This window comes from Cavia porcellus, unplaced genomic scaffold (genome assembly GCF_034190915.1).
Source record: "Cavia porcellus strain 051 isolate PalLab524CR breed Dunkin Hartley unplaced genomic scaffold, mCavPor4.1 scaffold_24, whole genome shotgun sequence".
In the NCBI taxonomy this organism is placed as follows: Eukaryota; Metazoa; Chordata; class Mammalia; order Rodentia; family Caviidae; genus Cavia; species Cavia porcellus.
Genome location: NW_026947507.1, coordinates 36,019,115 through 36,037,925, shown reverse-complemented (window position 1 = coordinate 36,037,925; position 18,811 = coordinate 36,019,115). Strand labels below are relative to the sequence as shown.

General features: G+C 45.4%; 1 protein-coding gene across 7 annotated transcripts in view; it reads left to right on the top strand.

Annotated features, from left to right (window-relative positions):
• Window positions 1–18,811, top strand: part of Pebp4 (phosphatidylethanolamine binding protein 4) — a 202,656-nt gene that overhangs the window by 88,938 nt on the left and 94,907 nt on the right. The gene's annotated exons all lie outside the window — the stretch shown is intronic.

Sequence of the window (18,811 nt, the reverse complement as noted above, 5' to 3'; positions counted from 1 at the left end):
CTGCTTGCAAGGCAAGTGCTTATGCCACTGAGCTAAATCCCCAGCCCCCTGCTTTTAATGGGTTTGGAGAATGGTATCGTGTCTCTTAAACACACAGTATTTCCCTCAACCAGGGTCTTCTTTACAGCTGGCTGGTGGAATTCTGTGGGTTTCTTTGAAATGAAGATACTCCTTTGAAACTGGAAGAAGCCTTAGAAGGCACATGACTGCATCTCTTCATTTGTTTCTTTCCTCTTTCATCTAAGGAGCTGAGAAGTGTCCATCTCCTCAGCCATTCCCAGTGGGGCTGGGCCAGGGGCCGGGACTACCATCTTCAGCCTCACTGGCTGAGATGTGCCTCTCCACCTTGGGTGCCTCACATGGGTGAGGTGGGTGGTGCAGAGAAGGTTGTAGAACAAGTCAGAAGGCCAGTCAGACTCTAGAATTCACAGGGACACTTGGGAAGACGGAAGCCCCCAGGGCAGGCTCACAAATCCATGAGTAGGACGCACCAGTATTTGCTTTGTGCTTTTTGAATTTCACACAGAAAATTTCAATCGGCCTTTGGAGTCCTCCTAGCCCTCCCTCAGAACAGTTGTAAACATTTTGTAGTAACACATTCATTCTCCTAATAGCTCTTCAAGACAGAGGGTCATGGAGATGAACCTCTGTTTCTTTGGGAAGAACAGAGGCCCAGACATAACCAAAGGCCCAGCCTTTCTTGAGTCCTTCCCATTTCTCGGGTGTTTCCTGTGACCTCCTCCCTGCCCAGCTCCCTGAGCAGAACACCAGCACGGCACTGATGCGGCCATCTTGCTGAAGACCCCATCCCTCCCTGGGTGGCCTGCCCAAGGGTTCAACCACTTTGGTGGGCCCAACCCTCCGGCGACCAAAACCGCCTCTGAAAGGCTGATACACCAGCCCCACCGTTCACCCCCATCAAGCTGGTCCTGGTCACCTCAAACGAGTGTGAAAAACGCCACCTTTGCAGGCCGGAATCTGAGAGAAACTGGAACCTGCTGCTAGCTCCATTCCCACTTGCTTCTCGTGTTTGCTGTTATTTTTTAACACTTTTTTTTTCCTCATAAAAGCACTATCCTCTTCCCCAGAGCTTGCCTGTAGCGAAGGCATGGTCTGTACAACTGCAATTATTTCAGAGAACAGATGGAGTGAGGAGCAGAAAGTCTGTTAATAGTAATAGAAATGCTACATGTTAACCTGGACAGCACATGATGACAGTCCCATGACTACCCGTTCTGTTCCCACCAGCTGGGCAACCAAAGTAGGAATGAGATATTCACAAACACAGCCATCAGCCACGTAGCCACCTAAAGTTAGAACTCAAATTCCTTCACACAAGGGGCCCTGGAGACTGCAGGCTCAGGCCCATGGCAGAGGAGGCCCAGCCGCCACCCAGCACCCAGCCTTGTGGGATGGCCTAGCCCCCAGGGAGGGCTTCCTGTGACCACTGAGGCCCAGGCCTGCCTTCTAAGCAAGTGCCAACCTTGCTGGCCCCAGCCAGGAGCCAACCCAGCCAGTGTGTTCCATGGATGCTCTTGGCGGGGAGGCAGGGAGGGTTTGAGGCCTAGGTAAGGAATGTGTAGTGTGGTTGCAGGGCTAGCAGCGCCATAGACTCGGCCAGATCTGGGGCTGGAAAAGCTTTTTGCCTCTCCTTGAATGTGAGCTAACAATGTGTTACTCCAGCAAGGGAAATGGATAAATTCATTTGGTCTCTCAGAATGAATGGGTAGGGCCAGGGATTTAACTCAGTGGCTCAAGCCCTCGCTTGGCAAGTGCAAGGTCATGAGTTTGATCCCCAGTACCGAGAGAGAGAGAGAGAGAGAGAGAGAGAGAGAGAGAGAGAGACAGAGACAGAGACAGAGAGAGAGACAGAGAGAGAGAGACAGAGAGAGACAGAGAGAGAGACAGAGAGAGAGAGACAGAGAGAGACAGAGAGAGAGAGAGACAGAGAGAGACAGAGAAAGAGAGAGAGAGAGAATGGGAAAAGCTGGCATACGCCTGTAGTCTCAGCACTCAGGAGACTGAGGCAGGAAGACTGCCTTGAGTTTGAGGTCAGCTTGAATTACATAGTGAGTTCAATGCCAGCCTACCTTGTAAAACTGTCTCAAAACAAACAAACCCTTAAAAAACAAAGAACAGAAGGCTAAACTCATTTTACCTCAGGTATTTCTTAAGTATCTTATATGATGTGAAGCATTTCAAGGTTAAAAAATAATAATCACTGCCTTTGAAAAAACTCATCATCTAGTAAGAAGGGTAAGCAAAGTCCCCACGTACAGCTCCACAGCAGGAGAGAGTGAATGCCCTGGCAGAGGGCCAACCAAAAATGAGACCAGGGTTCACAGAAAAATGACATTGTCTCTGGCTGAAAAGAATTGAATAAGTCTTTACTGGTGATATGTGGCTTGGAGAATGGGAGGTTTTTCGGGTGGGCAGAGAAATCCGAACAAATAAAGGCATACAGGTGAAGAAGCAAGGATTGTGTCAGAGACCAGCAATGTCCTGGTCTGCATGGGTTCTCGCCGGGGGCTGGACAAGCTGATGAGAGTGAGCTTGGCCAGGCCAGGTCGTGGTGGTTCCAAGCCTGCGTCGAGCTGAGCTGTGGGAAGCTCTCCAGGTGGTCATACAAGAGCCAGTTCCACACGTCTTTCCAGTCCACGTCAAGTGACCTCCCATTGGCAGCTCAGATCAGCCCTGGTGTGAATGTTTTCCTGGGGAAAGAGTCGAGCACTGCCAGCCAGGGCCTGGGTACCCCGCTAGGTCACTGTGCTGGTGAGCAGGCACCTAGTAAGTAGGGAGGAAGTGGGGGAGAAGGCTGCCAGGGTGCTGGTGATGTGGTAGCAGTACAGCTCTGTGGACCTGACCCCTGGGGAAGGGTGTGGGCACAGACCCAGGGAGAGTCCAGAGTCCAGAGGGAAGGGGCATGACCTGATTGGGGGAGGGTCAGAAGATGAGTTAGCTGTTTAGAATACACTTTTATTAGCACCTGTTAATGTTGCAAAGTGGTGGGTTTCAACACGTTGTTTTCTAGCCTGCATAGACTGTAATAGATTTTGCTCACACCCATCCCTCATCACCCTCCCTTCTCCTGTCAAATAATCCAGCTATCTATTGACCTCAGTGGCTAGCAAAGAGGCAGAGCCATTCCCAGAAGCAGGTGGAGTCAGGAGGGCCGGCCGGCGTGGTCGTGGTCGAGAGGAGTGTGACCCCAGAGCTGGGGGTGACCCTGTGGTCCACGCTCCTCTCACAGAGCCCGCCCACCCTCTCATCTGTCACTTTGGAGCACCTTTCCCTTCCCATTCTCAGCCCCCTCTGCTCCCACCCTCCAAGAGACGTGACATCTCATTATGTCCCTCAGCTTTAACGGAACAGTGAGGTTTCAGCAGCCCAGAGAGGGACAGAGCACATGGGTTCTGGGGCGAAGGGGCACGATGTGGGCTCACAGAGCATTTGAACTCTGCACTGGAGACACCAGCAGCTCTTGCTCACAGCCATATGCACCAGGCGAGAGCACCACTTCCCCACCCACTGTGAGCAGGTAGATGCCAAGGTGGGCTGGTCATCCCCAGCAGACTGGGCAGTACAGGGGAAGAGAGCACTTGATTCAGGGGCTCTGGAACATCCTGCCCTCGCGCATGTCTCAGTGTTATGTGTGTTTTAGATTGCACAAGTGTCCAGAGACCTCGTTGTATAGGAATTTATAAACACAAACACCATATTGCCTTGAATGAAGCCCCTGCCCAATCTGTCCCTCTCTCCCCTGTCCCTCTGCCCTTCTGTGCAAGAGGGATGGGGTAGGATCTGGGGACAAAGGACATAGCCTTAAATCCCAGAGAAGCCATCCAGTTGGCCACAGTGGCTAGAATTCACTGTTCACTTTACAAGCGCCGGACATCATTGCGAACCATTGGTTAATTCACCCAGTGGGTGGAAGGCTTTAAGAGAAAGCCTGGGATGCTTATTATCTCTATCTCAGAGACAATGAATTGGATACCATAGCATTTAGGCGAGCTATCTGGGGCTGCACAGCAACTGAGTGGGACTCACACCACTATGCCCACCCCCTAGAAGGTCCCCTAATTTCTCTGAGACTCCATCCTTCCACCTGTTGAATCAAAATAATAAAGCTCTTTTTGTACCTTTTATTTTGAGACAAAGTCTTGCTAAGCGGCCCAGGCTTGGCTGGAACTTGTGGTATCCCTGCCTCAGCCTTCATGCTGGGCTGGTACTGTAGTTGTGTGCATGCCTGCCTCGCTTGGTGGCCTGAGCACCATCTGAGGTAGAATCTCCATGTGGTAGCTGAAGCAGCTGCAGAACCTGGAACCTATGGCTGGAAGGAAAGGTAACTGGTCAGGACCTGTTCTCATGCTGTTCTGGAAGGAAGTATGAGTACGGAAGGCATTTTTGACTGTGTAAGACACAGCCCTTTTAAAGGTCTGGGTTGTACCTGGGTGAATGGTATAGCCAGGACAGTGAGGGACACCTGTGGCTGGTTTCCCATGAAGGATCCATGGGCCCTGTTCCTTCCAGCATTTGGAAGGAACTCATTATCAGCCTCATGTCCAGCCAGCTTAGCCCCTGAGAAGAGAGAAAGCCTCTCTCCTGCCCCTGCAAGGGCTGCAGGTGTGTGCGCCTCCATGGGTGCCAGCCTGGCTCCCAGACCCACCTAAGACTCTTTGGGACTCAGACACAGCTCCAGGACTCTGGATATGGCTTTCTCACTTGTCCCCTCTTGCTCACAGAATGGCTGCTGCACACCTGTTCACAGTCCAGGCAGAAAGAAAGGGAGCGGATGATGAAATGAAAAGACACTGAGGATTTTCTCTTAGTGAGATTTTGCCGCATGTCCTTCCCCGAGACTTTTCTGCTCTGTGTTGCCCAGGAGCAGCCTCCCTTCAGTGCAGCAGAGGCCGGAGAACCTAATAGTTTTGGTTCTCAGCCGTTAGAGTAGAGGCAGGGAGGCAGAAGGATAGCTGATTTACAAGGCCTCTTTCCAACAATGTCAAAGCACAAGGAGAGTCCCAGCTCTGGGGCAGGGGCACCTCAGTCTGCACAACCAGGGTGCATCTTTGTGGGCAGCTCTGGGGGCAAGACGGGCTTGGCAGGCAGACGCCAACCTGAAACAGGAGCCGGCCCTCAGGATGAAAGGTTTGGGTTCAAGGGCACCAGCAGACAGCATCCTGGAGCCCTGCGGCCAGGAGCAGCTGCCAGGCACAGCCTCCCAGGAAGAAGGCTCTTAACTAGGTTCCCACGCAGAGCTGTGTGGGGGAGGCGCCAACCTCCGCCCACCACAGGATAAATCTGTGCTCCAATCACCAGCATCACGAGTTGTCGGGGCCTGGGCTGGCCAGCGGTGTATGCCTTCCACTTCCGATGGGCTGTCAAGGTTAGGTGCAGGGGCTCCGGCTGAGGCTGGGAACAGCCTTGTCCCCTGAGCCCGGCATTCTCAGTACAAGTAAGCATACCTGCACTGTCATTGGGCAGGTTTGGCCAGCAACCTAGGGGTCTGGCTTTCAGCCTGTGGTTCTTGGCCCTGACTCTCCAGGAGAGGCCCAGCCCTGGCACTGGGATCCTTGAGTCCCAAGCTCTTGGCAATGGGAAGCAGCCCCACAATCTCTTCACAGCAGTGTTGTGGCAATGCTCATAGACAGGCAGGGGTGAACAGCATCAGGGCCTGGAGAAAATAACTCTCTGCTCCCCTTGGGCCTGTGCCACCGAGCCATGGCCATAATCCTGCGAGGAACTACAAGTTCTCAAGGGCAGACCCTGACCATCTCCCTCCCTGGAGGCTCTGGACAGGCTGGACAGTCATCTCGGAATTGCTGACCGGGGAGCTCTGAATGTCTGCGATCTGTCTAGAATGGGGTGGGGGAATTGGGGGTGCTGAAAGAAGTCTGTACTCTGAGACACAGGAGGCACTACACACAAGGCAGGGCCAATGGGGAAGCACCAGTCTCGGGCAGGGGCATAGGGAGTGAGGGGCCACTGGAAGGACAGTGGCTTAGTTACTTCTGTTGCTGTGACTGAATACCATAGACTGAGTAGTTTATAAACAATAGAAGTTGATGTGGCTCACTGCGCTAGAGACTAGGAAAGCCTGCGAGCATGTCGCCCCCTTGTGGTGAAAACCTTCTTGCTGTAGCGTGAGAGTACAGGGAATCACATAGCAGGACAAAAAAATGCCAACTTGGACCTCTCTTCCTCCTCTTACTATGCCACTAAAGTCGTCGTGGGGCCCATGGCCTCATCTAATCCTAACTCCTGTTAAAGGCCCCCACTTCCAAGTGCAACTACCATGAATTTAAGGGCCAACTTCCCAGCCCATAGATTTGGGAAAGGCATTTTGGAACCACAGCATGTGAGGACCTCCACTGCAGCGTTCACAGGAAGGAAAGTGAATTTGAGAAACTCTTGGGGTGCTCGTGGCTGTCCTTAATTATGTGGTCCCCCGCACAGGGGTGCTCCAGGCAGGGCGATGGTGGCTTGGCCTGAAAAAAAGGTGGTTGTACTTGTGTACTCTGGAGAACTAGTTTGCATTTTGCAGAAAAGTGCTGTGGGCCAGGATTTGCTCTCTTAAGATCTGGCCATCCCCAGGGCATCAGGGACAGTCTTTCCTGGAGCCTCAGAAAATGCAGAAGACAGAAGACCTGGTTAATCTGGGGTCCCCACTTCTAGGACTCATGATGTCTCAAGGTCTCCTGTAATCTGGTCACATTCTGTCCTCACATTACAAGTCCTTCCTTTCCATCTGGGAAAGGCAGACACAAACACATCTGAAGTGGCCAGTGGAAGGAGGGGGCTTGGAAACCATCAAGTTCAGCTCGATGTCAAGACGGCCCTTGAGCCCAAGTGTCCATCTTAGTCAGCTCTGGCTGCTGTAATAAACGACCACCAGCTGGGTGATTCACACAGCTCACTCACACTGGTGCTCACAGATCAGGGAGGCCAAGAAGGCCAAGGTCGAGGTCGGCGGGTCAGTGTCTGGGGAGGGCCAGCTTCCCGGTCTGTAGACACCTTCCTTTGTCTGCTTGAGAGCACAAGCAGCAGTCCCTTTGAGGGCCCCACCCTCACGACCTGGTTGCCTCCGAAGTCCCTACCTCCAAACGCCAGCTCACTGGGGGTCAGGATATGAGCTAGGGGCAGGGTCCAGGGTGTGCGGCCACAGCACTTCAGCACTGCAGGGGGTGTGGCAGGCCATGCTGTCTCCAGGGTGACTGCTCCTTCACCACGCTGACTGGTCCCTTGCACAGGGCATCACTGTGCCCACCCCAACTGTTTCACTTGTGGGGTTTCTCCCTCTTCAACCCAGCTCTGACCACATTGTCCTCCCTTCTCACCCCTGCCCCACACTTGCAAACCTTCCCTGCCACATGCCTGTCCACTGCTCACATCTTTTTTTTTTTTTTTTTTAAGAAATCTTTCCTTTTGCAGTTGTTAGCTGCAAACCTGTCTTCAAGGTCTGAAAGTTTATCATCAGTTTCTTTCAAGAGGTTTTGTCAGCTTTCAATTTTTATTTCCTGGATATCTCTTTGAATCTGTTTTTTGCATTCTAAATCTTGCTTATAGTGTTCATTCAAGGTTTCCCTCATTTTCCTATGCTCCTCTATTTTTTTCATCTAGGTCTTATTAGATCTACTCAGCAATTCTTTTATTATGGTTTTCATTTCTTCTTTTGCCTGAGGTGTATTTCTGTTCTAATTTCTTTTATATCCTCATGAAATTGTTTCTTTACTTCAGTTGCCAACATTTCAGAAACTTTAGGTGTACAACTGCCAATCTTTCCCATGTTTACATCTCTTGGACTTGCTCTGCTTGGGTTGGAGTCCAGAGGTTGTGAGGTCCCAGGTCCTTCCCACACTGGTTACGATTCCTCCGAGGCGTGGCTGGCTGGCTCTCCCAGCCAGTACTGGCTATGGGTACCCAATGGTAGCCAGCAGGTAAACTGCTGCCGAGCTGGCTGCTGCTTCTCCACTGTCTGCATCTTATTGTTCTTGTCTTCTCGTCCCTTCGCCTTGTGAGCTCTACATCCATCCTTGCAGAACAGCTGCTGCTCTGCCTGTGGACCTGCTGTGCCAGGTTCTGGCATAGCCTTCTCCCTGGGCAGACTTCCCCTCACCAGGGCCCAGCTCAGCGGGAGCAGACTCCCTGGGCTCTACTTAGCCTTGGCAGAATCTCTGCAGAGCTCCACAGTGCCCCATGGTCCCCACATAGAGCACAAAGGATACACAGGCTCTGTGCACACACCTGGATGCCTGTGTGCCCAAAGACAGAGCTGGTCTCTCTCATCCCTACCCCAGGCCCTGCTGAGGCGCCGAGCACATGGTAAGGGTTCAATCAGTGCTTACTGTCTTAGTCACAAAATGTTCAACACCCACAACTTAAAGGAGAAGTTCGTATTGGCCGCATTTTCCGTCCAAGCTTGGCCAGTACAGGGCAAGAAGGCACAGGTGGAGGAAAGCTATTTACTCCATGCACAGAGTGAAGACTGGGACATTCTAGGCCATGCCCATGCCCCGCCTCCTCCAACCAGGCCCCTCCTAACAGCACCCTCTTGATCTACACAACCCCCAAAGCCCCACCTATCATCACAGGAGGCTTTAGAGAGTCATCCACATTGTAATGCTTATTGAATAAGTGGACAAATGAACAATTGAACCAGCAAGGACCAATTGCAATACATTTTTCCTTTATCTGTTCAAAAATATATATGGCGCAGTCATTGTGTGCAGAGCCAGGGATCTGCGGAGGATGCAGTGGCGATCAGGAGGGCACACCATCCCACCCGTCAAGGATGCTCTGGTCTTAGTCAAGAAATGAAGCCAGTAAATGTATTATTGATTATAAACCAAGATGAGGGGCCGAGGGAAAGAAATTCGAGAGTGTTCAACAAAGGACCATGACCAGCATGGGGGCTGGCAAAGACTTCTAAAGCCAGTGACCTTGAACTGAGTTAACCAGTTTCCTGGAATGGGGGGGAGGCACCCCCATCCCAGGCCTGGAGAAGGGGGAATGCGTGTGCAGACACCCAGAGGTGGGAGGGAGTGCCCTCTGCAAGGGGTGTGCACAAGGTGACCAGAGAGGCGGCAGGGCTTGTGGCCGGATTGCACAAGGATCACACAGAACTCAACAAGGAATTTAAAGGGCAGAATGTCCAGGTCTCATTTGTGTTTTGCAAAAAAATAGTCTGGATTAGGAGAGAAAACCAGGGGTCAAAGCAATGTGACAAGACCAGTTAGGAGACTATTGCAGTAGGCAAGACCAAGGATGGGGTGACATAGAGCCGGGTGCAGTGGCACAGACCTCTGATCCCAGCACTCAGGAGGCTGAGGCAAGAGGAGCACCGTGAGTTCAAGTCTGGCTCAGACTGCACACTGCATTCAAATCCAACCTGACTACATAGCAAGACCCTGTCTCGAAGAAGAAAAAGAAGGAGAAGGAGAAGAAAGAGAAAAAAGGAGGAGGAGGAGGAGGAGAAAGGGGGAGGGGAGGACAGTGCAGGAGAAGAAAGAAGGGAAGAAAGAAAGAAGGAGGGAGGGAGGGAGGGGCTTCATTCGTGCAGCAGAAGGGAAGCGGGTGCACTTGAGAGCAGGCAGCACCGCCAAGGCTGGATGATGTTCGGAAGAGGAGGGCCAACATGGCTCTGGGCTCTGACTTTCACATCCTGAAGGAGGACACCTCCCCTCGCAGAGGGGAACAGGTGATGTTGGCACACACAATGAGTGAAGGTGCTTTGCAGCCACCAAGGAAGATGTGACCTGGACCACTGAACATCCGGTCTGGAGCTTCAAGGAGAGGTCAGCCAGAGAAATGATGGGCTCTGAGCAGAAGAGCTAGGGAGCTAAGAGAGAGCCCAGGCCCAGCCTGCGGGGTGAACTTGGAGGAGGAAGGATGGCACGGAGTCCAAAAACCCAGAAAACAGGACACTCGAATCCCTACGTCCCAGCCACCAAGTTACTCTTTCCCTCTTGACATCAGTGAGACAGAGAGAGACTGACGGCTCTGGGACGGTGCCATGGGATCCCTGTAATCCCCTCCAGTTTATTTTTAGCAGGGGACATGCTCAGTCGGCTCAAAAATCAAAATGCTAGAACCAACACATAGAAGTCTCTCTTCCACCTCTAGCCAGCTCGTGGCTCTGCACAGTCCCGCAGCCTCTCACCACTCGTCCCATTGTTATTTGTGCAAGTACAGACAAACTGAAGATATAGATCTCTCCGTCTCTCTTGTGAAAAGTGAGGCACTAGACATGTTGTTTTCCACCTTGCTTTTTCCCACCTTCTTTTGTCCAAGAGAGTTTTCCATTGCAGACCTTAGAGATCTTCATTTTTTTGTTTTGCTTTGTTTTTACAGCAATTGGGTTTTCTATTGTGAGCATGAATCATTGTTTACTAACCAATCCCCAGCTGATGGACACGTGAGTTATTTCCAGCTTCTGCTGGTATCGACAGGGATGAATGAATAACCTTCCATACAAGTTATTTCCCAAGTGTACAGGTGGAAATGGCAGCAACTGGATCACAGAGTTGGCGAGCCAGTTGCCCTCAATAAGCATTTGAGGAGCGGTATATTGGGCTTGACCGCACCCCCCCCCAGCCTCACCCACAGAATGTGTGATCAGCCTTCAGGATTCGTGTCATGTTTGGAAAGGGCTTGCATTCCATCCTGCTTTCTTCAAGCAGGATTACTTTCTTTTTTGTTTCTTTTTATTGCAGTAAGAACACAACCACTTTACAATGAGATCTACCCTCCAAAGATGTGTAAGTTGTAATACAATTTATACAACATTACATAGTAGGTCCCTAGCTGTTACTCAGCTTGCTTTACTGAAAGTTTACACCCACAGATAAGCAGCTCCTCACCTGCCTCTCCCCTTTGCTCCAAGGAATCACTCTTTCGCTTTTGGTTGCTGTGGGTTTATTTTTAATAGTGCATAGAAGTGGAACCACACAAAATTTGACCCCCGATGACTAGGTTTTTCACTTAGCATAATATTGTCAAAATTCATTCATGTCACATAGTTCAATATTTATTTCCTCTTTTAAGGCTTAATAGTATTCTACTGTATATACAGATGGTCCTGGTTCACTGAGGATTTTTCAGCTTTACAATGTTACAAAGGTGATATACATTCAGTACAAAGCTTTGATTTCTGAATTTTGGTCTTTTCTCAGACTAGTGATTTTTTTTAACAACAAGTACATTTATTAGAAATCAAAAAGACAGAATAAAACCAAGACCAAATTGAAGAAAATAATAAAGATCAGAAAACATAATCCCTTATCAAAATGCCAACATCATTTTTCATAAAAATTAATGTTTTGATTCTTACATTTCTGTAGAAATACAAAAGACTCAGAATAGTCTAAACAACTTTGATGAAGGAACAGATTTAGAGCTCCAACTCTCCCCAGTCCCACGATTTATCACAAAGTTATACCAATCATGACAAAACAGCATTGATATCAAGATAGACAAATCGCCAAAGTACTAATATGAAGTTCCAGAATAGATACCCACATAACAGACAATCGATTTCTGGCAAAGATGCAAAAGCAATTAAATGGAGAAAGAATTGTACTTTCAATAAATATACTGGAGCAACTAGTTATCCACGTGCAAAAAACCCAAACCTTATAGCACATCAAAATTTCTCAAGACATTCAAAAGTCAACCCAAAATGGCTCACAGTGGGTTATTTAATGTAAAGGCAGGTGTGGCCTGAGTCTTTGCTTTGGCTGAAGTCATTACTCTGGGGCAAAATACATGTTTTTTTCTTTCAGCTTGTCACACTAATGGTATAAACAATACCATGTTTATACATGTGTGACATATTAATTTCACTAATAAGTACGTTCTCAAGGTACATCCATTTACCTATAAAAATGTCCAGTTTATCATTCTTTATGACTGAGTAGTACTCCACTACATAGAAAATACCACATCTTTATTATGCACTCCACCATTGATGGGCATTTAGGTTGTTTCCAAGATCTGGCTATTATAGACTGTGCTGCTATAAACATGGGTGCATGAATATTACTGTGGTATGATGTTTTTAATTCTTCTGGGAAGATACCTAGAAGGGGACTAGCTGGGTTAAATAAGACCTCCAATCCTAGTTTTTTGAGGAATCTCCACACTGATTTCCACAGTGGTTGCACCAGTCTGCATTTCTACCAACAATGGAAAGTGTTGTTTTCCCCACATCCCCTCCAGCATTTGTTATTGGTTGATTTCTTAATACTAGCCATTCTTTCTGGGTGAGGTGGCATCTCAGCGTTAATTTGCATCTCTCTAATGACCAGTGCTATTGAGCATTTTTTCACATATTTATTTTCTGTTTGTACTTCTTCATCTAAGACGTATATGTTCATCTCCAATGCCTATTTTTGGATTGGGTTTTTAAATCTGAGGGGACTGATTATTTTTAAGTGCTTTATACATTCTTGACAGTAATCCCTTATCTGAGGAACAGCTGGCAAACATTTTCTCCCACATTGCGAGTTGTCTCTTCACTCTATTGGTGGTTTTTCTTGCTGTGCAGAAGCTTTTCAGTAGGATGAGATCCTAGTTGTTAATTCTCTGCGATAAGTCCTGTGTAATCTGGGTTTTATTCATAAAGCCTTTGCCTACACCTGTGTCTTCAAGAGTTTTACCTACTCTGTCTTCCAGCAGATGTAATGTGTCTGTTTCAATATCAAGATCTTTAATCCATTCTAATTTTAACTTAGTACATGGTGAAAGATATGGGTCCAGTTTTAATCTTCAGCATAAGTAGAGCCAGTTTTTCCAACACCAATTATTAAAGAGGCCATCTTTCTTCCAGTAAATGCCTTTGTCAAAGATAAAGTAGCTTAGTGTGTCTGCAGTTACTTCTGCATTTTCGGATCTATTGCATTGGTCTTCAGGTCTGTGTTTTTTTAACCAGTATCCCACTGTTTTTATCACAGTAGCTTTACAGTATAATTTCAAGTCAGGGATTGTGATGACCCCTGTCTTGCGTTCATTGCCAGGATCGCTTTTGCTGTTCTAGAAAAAATCTCTTGCGATTCCAGATGAATTTCAGGATTGTTTTCTCTAATTCTGTAAGATAAGCTACTGGAATTTTGATTGAGATTGCATTGAATCTGTATAACAGTTTGGGAAGCATGGCCATTTTCACTATACTGGTTCTTCCTATCCAAGAGCATGGGGTATCTCTCTATTTTCTAATATCTTCTTTAATCTTCTTTTTCAGAGTCTATAGTTTTCAACACAGAGGTCTGTTACATCTTTTGTTAGATTAATTCCTAGATATTTCATTTTTGGGGGTACTACTGTAAAAAGTATGGTTTCCCTGATTTCTCTCTCAGTGAGTTTGTTATTGTGTACAAAAAAGCTATTGATTTTCTGATAGTTGACTTTGTAAACCAGCTACATTACTAAATTTGCTTATTAAATCTAGAAGTCTTTTATTGCAGTTTTGTGGTCTTCTAAGCAGAATATCGTGTCATCTGCCAATAATGATAATTTAACTTCTTCCTTTCCTATCTTTATTCCTTTCATTTCTTTCTCTTGTCTAATTGCTCTGGCTAACGTTTCCAGGACTGTGTTGAATAAAAGTGGAGACAGTAGACATATTTGTCTTGTTCCTGATTTTAGAGTGAGCTTTCAGTGTTTGTCCATTTAGTATGATGTTGGCTCTTGGTTTGACATAGGTTGCTTTTATCAGATTGAGATAAAGACTATCTATTCCAATTTTCTGTAGGTTTTTATCATAAATGGGTGCTACACTTTGTCAAAAGCTTTTTCTGCATCTATTGAAATGATCATATTATTTTTGTCCTTGGTTCTGTTAATATGGTGTATTACATTTATGGATTTTCATATGTTGAACCATCCCTCCATCCCTGGGATGAATCCCACTTGATCATGGTGTACAATCTTTCTGATGAATTGTTGCAGTCTGTTTGCAAGTATCTTATTGAAGATTCTTGTATCAATGTTCATTAGTGACATTGGTCTATAATTCTCTTTCTTAGTTGAGTCTTTCTCTGGTTTTGGAATCAGAATAATGCTTGCTTCCAGGAACCAATTTGGGAATATTGCTTCCCTTTCGATTTCATTAAACAATTTGAGAAGTAGTAGTGTTAGGTCTTCATGAAATTCTTGCAGAATTCAAGTGAGTCCATCAGGGCCTGGGATTTTCTTTGTTGATAGATTTTTAATTACATCTTTAATTTCATTTATTGATATTGGGTTATTTAGGATTTTTATATCTTCTTGATTCAGCTTTGGTAATTCATATGTATCTAGGAATCTGTCCATTTGGCCTGTATTTTCCATCTTGTTAGAATACAAGTTTTCAAAGTACATATAGATGATTTTCTGTATTTCTGTAGGATCTATTGTAATTTCACCCTTTTCTTTTCTAATTGCATGGATTTGAGTCCTTTCTTTCCTTTTTATGATAAGGTTGACCAAGGTTTTGTTAATTTTATTTAATCTTTCAAAGAACCAACTTTCAATTCATTAATTCTTTTTATTATTATTTTAGTCTCTGGTGTGTTAATTTCTGCTCTGATCCTTATAATTTCTTCCCTTGTATGAACTTTTGATTTAATCTGCTCTTTTTCTAGAAGTTTAAGGTTCAACATTAAGTTGTTTAAACGTGCTTGCTCTGTTTTCCTAATATGCGTGTTTACTGCTATAAAGTTCCCTCTTAAGACTGCTTTCATTGTGTCCCACAAGTTCTGGTGCATTGTATTGTCATTATCATTCAATTGTAAGAACTGTGTAATTTCATCTGTGACCCATTGATTATCCAGTAGGGTGCTATTTAATTTCCATGTGTTGATGAAGATCTTGTGGTTTCCTTTGGCATAGATTTCCAGTTTCATTGCACTGTGGTCTGATAGTATGTATGGGGTAATTTCAATTCCTTTACATTTACTTAAGCATGTTCTGTGAGCTAGTATGGGATCTGTTTTGGAGAATGTCCCACGTGCAACTGAGAAGAATGTGTATTCTGATGTTGTGGGGTGGAACATTCTATAGACATCTATTAAGTCCATTTTTTCAAAAGTTTGATTTAATTACAATATTTCATTATTGAGTTTTTGTCTAGTTGACCTGTCTTTTTGTGACAGTGGGGTATTGAGGTCTCCCAATAAAATTATTTTAAGGCTTATCTGATTTTTCATGCCCATTAATAATTGTTTTATGTAACTGGGTACACTAATATTTGTTGCAAATATTTTTATGATTGTTATCTCTTTCTTCTTGGATTGTTCCCTTTACCAAGATATAGTGACCTTCTCTATCTTTCTTAATCAGTCTTGGCTTGACATTCACTGTATCTGCAAATAAAATAGCAACCCCTGCTCTTTTCTGAATTCCTGTTGCATGGAGTATTGTTTTCCATCCTTTGACTTTCAGTCTATGAATTTCTTTTTGGATTTAAATGTACTTTTGGTATGCATCATATTGTTGGATATTGCTTCTTGATCCATTCTGCCAATCTGTGTCTTTTGATTGGTGAACGGAGACATTAACATTAATGGTTAAAACTGATATGTATTGATTTATCCTTGTCAGGTTATTTTCCTGTTATTGGCTCCCCACCTTTTTTTTTTTCTTTTTCCTTCCTCTAATTGTTTGCCTTTCCTAGTAGATTCTTTCTGTTGGGGTTCTCAGAGCTATAGTCCTTATTATCTCTTTCTAGAATGTCCTTTAGAACATTTTGGAAAGCTGGTTTGGTAGTCAGAAATGTCCTTTGTCATGGAAGTATCTTATTTCTCCATCAATTTTGAAAGATACTTTCGTGAGATACATCAATCTGGGTTGAAAGTTGTTTCCCTTTAGAACTTGGAGTGCTTCACTCCAAGCTCTCCTTGACTTGAGAGCTTGTACTGAGAAGTCAGCTGATGGGCATTTCTTTATAAGTGACTTGTTTCTTTTCCCTAACAGCTTTTAAAATTCTATTCTTTTGTTGAATCTCTGGAATCTTGACTTTGATATCCCTGGTTGTAGTTTTTTTTTATCATTGCTAATTAGAGTTCTATATGCCTCATTTATTTGTATATCAAATTCTTTTTCTCTACCAGAAAAAGTTTTCTGTCATGAGATCTGTGAACATGTTTTCAATGTCATTTGTAGTATATCCTGCTTGTTCATTGACTCTAATTAATCTTAAGTTATTCTTTGTCTTAACTAGAAGCTGCTGGATTGATTTCTCATTGTCCCTTGCTAGTTTTGAGAAATCTTTCCTTTCCTGGTCACTAACTGCAAGCTTGTCTTCAGTATCTGAGATCTTGTCCTCACATTGGTCTAATCTGCTTCAAACACTTTTAATGGAGTTTTATTCCCCTGGAGATCTTCTTGAATCTGCTTTATGGATTCCCTTTGTTTCCAATGTTGTGCTTCCATAATTTGTTTAAGCTCATCTATTTTTTTTAATCTGTGTCTGCTCTCATATCACTAAGTATGGTGTGTATTTTAGTAATCTTTGTAGTCATTCGAGCGATTATTTCTGATTTCATTTTTTCCAGGGCCTCATTCACTTGCTTTGTTACCACTTTGGAGAGACCTGGTAGGGAGCTTTTAGATTGGGTGTGCCATTGGTGAACTGGGTGTCTGAGGTTGTGTCTTCTTTATGTGTCTGCCCATATCTTTTCAACAGAATAAAAAACAATTATATGCAATATGTAAGTCTGTAATATACCAATTCTGTCCTCAAGGATTAAGATTCAAAATGGATTAAAGTGAAAACAGGTGGGAAAAGAAAAAGACACTACACGTAAGTTGGAGGACAAGGATGGATCCCACCAACTTGGGGAAACTGATGTGGAAGACTGAAGGAAAAGAGAACGGGAAGAGATAAAAGGTAGAACAGAACCAAACCACACCCACATGGAGGTTAGGAACCACACTCACACTCAAAAAAAGAAAACAATAAAAGAGAGATTTAAAAAATTAAATAAAACAAACAAGAAAAGAAGAAAAACAAAACAAAAAATAGCTGGATTCACTACTGTCCTGTGGAGACAGCGTCTCAAATCGTGCCACTGTATCCCCACAAGCCAGGAGTTGCTCTATGACAGAGTAGCAGACAACCTCAGCAGGCCGGGCCCTAGACCAGGCTCATTTGGCTTGCCTTAGTCCAAGAAATTTCCATGGGTTTGTACCCAACTAGGAGCTGCTGGAGGACGCCAGCTACAGTTCTGGTCCGGGCTCATCCAGCCCACTCCAAAATGGCTCCCGGCCAATTGCTCCCTCCAGTGGGAGGACCGAGTCCGCTGCACTCACTGCCAGCCAGGGCAGGCCTTCTTGTCTGCTGCTCCCCTCCACTGCCGAGTCTTTCTGCAGAGGCCTCTGGGGTAGCTAGCCACCACTGTCACCATGACGGCGCGTCCCCAGGTTCCAGCAGCTCCCCTCAAGCAGTGAGTCTGGCTCTAGGTGAAGGTGCCGCCAGCTACCGCCTTCTTCTTCATTGAAGTTTTTCTTTTTACTCTCTCTATGGGCTTCAATTCAGATTCAGACTCTTCCTGGGTCTAGGAGACCCCGTTCCTTCTTTCTTATCTTCCTCACCATGGTACATTCCTGAGTCTAGATGCTGCCTCTCAGAGAGGCTATTTTCTCTGCTGCTTACTGCTGCGCCATCTTCCCGGAAGTTCTCAGACTAGTGATTTGTAATACAATGCTTTCTCTTGATACCTGATGATAGACTAAGGTAAATGTTCTGAACACATTTAAGGTTGGCCATTAAGCTATAGGTAGGTTAGATATAATAAAAGCGTTTTGTGTTTATTTGGGGGGTTTTATTGTTTTGTTTTGAGACAGGATCTCACTTAGTGGTTCAGGTTGGGCTTGAACTCACTATGTACCTCAAACTTGCAGGGTTTCTTCTGCCTCAGCTTGCTGAGTGCTGGAAATAAAAGCATTTTCAACATACAATACATTCAACTTACAAAGGGTTATCATGATGTAACCCAAGAGTAAGTCAAGGAGCATGCACATATATATGGTTCTTTAATCCATTCATCCACTAATGGACATTTGGTTTGCTTTCATATTTTGGCTACATACAGTACTACAATGAGCATAGAACTGTACATTATTAGCTTCCTTGTTACTGATACCCAATACCTGTTGACACAGTTTAAAGGACGACAGATTTTTTTTTGTTCACAGTTTCAGAGGGCTCAGTCCATGGTCACCGGGCTCCATGGTGAAAGAACATGACAGAGAAAAACAGCTCACACCATGGTGGCCAGGAATCAGAAAAGGGGAACTGGAGAGAAGAGGGGAGGGACTATAGCCTTCCAGGTCCACTCACAGTGAGATCATCTTTCAATCACACTTCACCTCTGAATGTGAGGGTTTTGAAGGACAATTTAAATTTGAACCACATCATTACATGTCTCTTTGAGACTTTGACTTTAATTCTTTTGAACAAATCCCCAAAAGCAGAATTCCTGGGTCATACAGACAGGCTGATTTTCACATTATGTTGAGAAGTCTCAGAATCTTTTAAATAGATGTTAAAAGGAAGAGAGAAAGTAAATTATCCAGCTCAGCCTCTTCATTTTTTTAGGAACAGGACAAGTAGGGGAAGGTTAGCTAAAATCCATCAGGCTGCAGTAAGACCAGCATTAATGGTACCAAGTAGATGTTTGACATTTTACAAGGTCCATGTGACACTACCAAAGAAAGAAGACACATGACAAGTATGAAGACACACGACAAGTATGAAGATACCCGGTGATGACACCATTGTTTGCAGCACCGGGGATCAAACCTAGGGCCTCATGCATGCTAGCCATCACTCTAC